Source organism: Papaver somniferum, chromosome 7, assembly GCF_003573695.1.
Source record: "Papaver somniferum cultivar HN1 chromosome 7, ASM357369v1, whole genome shotgun sequence".
NCBI classification, from domain to species: Eukaryota; Viridiplantae; Streptophyta; class Magnoliopsida; order Ranunculales; family Papaveraceae; genus Papaver; species Papaver somniferum.
Genome location: NC_039364.1, coordinates 38,783,252 through 38,788,288, shown reverse-complemented (window position 1 = coordinate 38,788,288; position 5,037 = coordinate 38,783,252).

Genomic DNA, 5,037 nt, shown 5'->3' with positions numbered 1-5,037 from the left:
TCGAAATATGTGTTGGTAATCTTTCACTTTAACCAAGTTCATCTTTACCTAGTGACGAAAGTCATGACAAATTTCAATCACTTTGGAAATAGCTTACTTTGACAAAAAATAGTTTGTGAATAACAACTATAGAATATCAACGTCCTCTAAGAATGTTCCAATGATTGAAATGAGAGTTTATATCATATAACCATTGGAGGATATAAGCATTATTGTGGAAACACATATATGTATAAGTCCTTATTCCTTGAACCGAAGTTTGCGAACTTTGTTGATCAAGAGAACCGGCATGGTGGCGTGAGCCAAGTACGCGAACTGGCAGAAGTTCTCGTCCCGAGAATTTCTGCTGGAGTTTGTGAACTCCGTCCGGGAACTTAAGTCCGCGAACCCAGTCCGCGAACTTGAGTAGGTTATATCTAAAAACGATGTTTGTGAACTTATTCTTATATAAACTAAGGAATGCAAATTGCAAACCGTGGCTATATAGTTCATGAATCGATTCAAGTGAATCAAATCATTTTTGCTTCGATTGTGTCTTTTGTAGTTACATAAGATTTCCTTGCAATTGAACAACTCTCTAACTAGTTCATTTGAGTCATTTGAACTAGTTATGGTGAAGAAGAATATGGTTGATATGAAAGCGATCATATGGCTAACCATTTGGTTGACTATTGTTGAACCAACAAATGTACAAGTTTGGGTACGGTTACACAAGCCTAGAAACGTGCATTTCATTTGTATGTAACAAGCTAGTTTTCTATATTACAATTGAAAGATATTAGCTTGAATCTAAATTAGGTTTTCATCTAACGGTGAATATTGAATGCTTTGTTACCAAGCTAACATTGATTGCAAACCCTGATTCGAAAGACTATATAAGGGAGAACTCTAGCAACTGGGAAACCTAATCCCCACACCTTGTGTGTGATACTATTTGTGCTAAGCTAGAGTCAATTCTCCTTTAACCTTTGGTTTCTTCTTTTAAACCAGGTTAACGACTTAAAGACTTCATTGGGATTATGAAGCCAGACCGATACTACTTTCTCGTAGTTGTGTGATCTGATCTTACTGTTTCTGTCATGCGAGTACAATTATAATAATTGGCTTGAGATTGATATCTCCAATAGGCAAGATATAAAAGAAATCACAAACACTTCGTCTCATCGTTTGTGATTCCACAATATCGTTTTTCGCTGCGTCGATTAGGATTATTGTGAGGTGATTGATAATACTAGGCCGTTCTTCGGAAATATAAGTCCGGTTTATCAATTGGTTCCTGTTCACCTTGATTTATCAAAATACGGAACATAACTCGTAGGTATATTCGTGGGAGACGGATTTATCTATTGTCGTAGACTTTTTTGTGTGATACAAATTTTTTTATTAAAGTCTTCGACTTTGGGTCATAGAAACTCTTAGTTGTGGGTGAGATCAACTAAGGGAATCAAGTACGTAGTATCCTGCTCGGATCAGAGACGTAGGAGCATGGTTGTACCTTGGATCAGTGTGAGATTGATTGGGGTTCAACTACAGTCCAGACCAAAGTTAATTTGGAGTAGGCTAGTGTCTGTAGCGGCTTAATACAGTGTGTGTTCAATCTGGACTAGGTCCCGGGGGTTTTCTGCATTTGCGGTTTCCTCGTTAACAAAATTATGGTGTCTGTGTTATTTCTTTTCCGCATTATATTTTGTTATATAATTGAAATATCACAGGTTGTGCGTTGTTCGGTCAATTATAATATCCAACCTTTTGGTTGTTGATTTAAATTGATTGACACTTGGATATTGGTCTTTGGTGCCATCCAAGTTATCTCTCTAGTATTTGATAAAGACTCGCAGATTTCTATTTGCTTGAGTATATATCAAATCGAAAGATTGAGATATAAACTCTTTGGTATACTTTTTATCTAGATTGAGTCTGACTGTCTAGTTGATTCTCTAGAAAATATATTGGAGTTTGTCCATACAGATTGCTAAGCTAAATATTGGGTGTGGTTGTTTTACCCCCACTTTTTCAATTGGTATCAGAGAAGGCAAACACTCCAAACGTGATAAGTTTGTGTTTGTTCGTTCCTTAAAAATTGTCCCATGGGAATTTTTTTTGGAAAAATTGCTCTTGGGATCTGTAACGCACGCCTGAAGTCCTGAAAGATTTCTCAAGAATTATTATGGTTAAAACCTCCGGGATCACATGATAATCTCATCTCATCTAAAAAGGAAAATTTAGATGATGAGAACTAATCTAAAGGAAAAAATAAAAAGAAGGAAAAATCGAGGAAATGTTCGTCACGCTCAAGGATATGGACCCTCCACAAGTTAACTCTTGATATCTTTGAGGAATACTATTGTAATGGATCAACTGATAAAGATCTATTTAGAGCGTTCGAAGGCGTTTTTAATCTCTTAGAAAAACTTAATTCTGTTAAGTCTAAGAATCCTTTCAAAAAAGGCTCTGTACATGTTAAATCTTCGAATAACATTGTACATCCTGGGAATCGGAAGAATTTCCTTCTAGCCAGATCAAACGAAGGATAGGAAGCTCTGACTGCCCTGATTATCATCATTACTTTGATTATATCACGGGGACTGTTCACACATATCAACCAGAAATGTTGCATGAGAATTCCTCTGCACATTATGCCTCTTGGTAACAAGCCTGGCACTAACCCATTTGTATATATCTTGGAATGGGGAAAGAAATGTTTGAGTTGTGTACAGTTTTTTTATTCTCTTAGAATATCAAATAAATATTTCTACTGCATCCATCGTCTCTCACAAAAGTGTGTTATCACGGGATGCATAACCTTTGATGTGCAAACAACTAAGAAAATCCCATCTTCCTTGTGTGGGTCGTGGTTCACAAACGGGTCCAAGCCTATTTTTGATCTTATAAAGAAGAAGTTCGCGCACCCTCTTCTTCATCACCCGTCCTCGTACGTGAACCTCTACGATTTTGTGTGCTTCCTTCATTGAAGCCTTCTTTAAGAAATTGAAAGAAAGGGTGTTAAAGATTCACTCCAACTAAGTAAATTCCTCTTGTTCCTTTCAATTTCTTAGATCTCATGATGAATTCTAAGGGCTCAAAAAGAAGTTCCAAAAGCTCAAATACCTCTAGCATGGATTCTCCTTGTGACCAAAACTCTCTTAGGATTAGGTTTGTGGATGGTTCTTGTGCTAGAATTTTTAAAAAGATTTCATCTAAAGGTTTCATCCTAGAAAAGAAATTGGATCTCTCTAGTGGGAATGAAGAGGATTTAGCTTGCTTCACAAAATTCAAGCTTGGAAACATCTTTGATGGTCATGGTCAAGGATTTGATTCTCTCACAAGAATTTTCTATGCCAACATTCATGATGTTGATCTTAGTAAGATGAAATTCAAATCCATGATAAATAGAAAAAGATTTCTTGTTGATAGAGAATTAATTGATTTCAAAGATTACCAACATTCCGTTGGGAAACGTGCATCTTCCTAGACCAAGTGATGAACGACCATCATGTGATGAAATCTCTCGTGGGCTTTGCGTAAAGAAGGTAGCTTAGAATCAAGGAAAGTTTCATACCAATGATCTTAGTATTGCGTTGATGGCATTTTGGAAAACTGGGTATCTCAAATCTTTGTCCCTCCACAATTGAGAATCCTTGGTGGAGTCATGAGCTTGCGGAATTGGTCTATTTCCTTGAATCGGGTGTTCAAAGTCTCGATATTTGTGGTTTTATCATCTTTCAAATGACTTTGATGACTTCAACTATCAAGATGTTAGGTTACCCTTACTTGATTGGTCAAATTTTTCGTGATCGTGGTTTTGATCCAATTGGCAACTCTCTCGGGGTTCCCAAACCGGTTCGTCCCTGTACCTTCAGACGCATAAGGGAGAATGTGGGCAAAAGACAAAGAGATGCTTCACTTAACGATTGTGACCCTACCACCTTGAGTCTTCTTCAAAAAAATCCACAAGGGCGTGTGTAAGGTCGATTCAAGGGTGAAGTGTATGCAAGAACAATTGTCATTGGTTGCAACTAAGTTTCCCGAGCTCAAGGAAGAGTTGAAAACAATTCAAGCATCTTGGAGTATTTCCGATGAGGAAGACAATGAGTAAAAGATGATCTTATTTCCTAGTAAATGTTCTATTTTCTTGTTCTTGTTAGAAGAATAACTAGAGTTTGGAACAGCCATTATTGTGGTTACACATATCTAAGTCCAACGTTTTCATCTTCATGTTTTTAGATTTATTGGTTTAAACTCTAAATTTGTTTGGAAGATGATTTTTGCAGTATTAATCTTTATGGTTTTATATATTGCAATTTTTTTATGGAATATGTGTGTTTACGTCCGTGAACTATGATTGTCCCATACCTTGTCAAAAGTAAAGTCTTTCGTATGTCGATATGCATGTATTGATAAAAGAATGAATAGACTTTTGACAAATACAAAAGTTAAGCCTATTATGTCAATTATTGATGGAATATAGGTTAAAATCTTTTGTTTTCAAGGATTATATCTATTGAATGTCGTTATGCGAATAGTGATGGAAAATATAATGAATCCCTGTGTATTCCGCAGTATTGATCTTCCCTAATCCATATTTTATGTATTACTGTGAGGCTCCGTAAAGTGTCTTATGTTGAGCATTCAACGACCAAGTTGATTATTTTTATGATTAGCTATGTTGTTGTTCCGTGAGGTACTTTATGTCGAGCATATTCAACTAAATTAATCATCTTGTTTGGTTATTTAGTTGTTGCTCCGTAAGTTTTCTTATGTTGAGCATGACCAATTAAATTAATTACTTTTGTGATTAGTTTGGTTATGTATTTCGATTAGATTAATTATGGGTTCTCTTGTGATTAATCTAATTGTATATTTTTAAGTCTCCATAAGTTAACTTATGTTGAGCATTTGTCGATTAAATTAATCTTGGGTTCTCTTGTGGTTAGTTTAATTGAATATTTTTGGATTCAAATTCATACTTGTATGTGATTTGTTATGTCCAAAGAAATCCTTCTTTTCTTTTGAAATTAAGGTCGCTCTTGTTGTTCT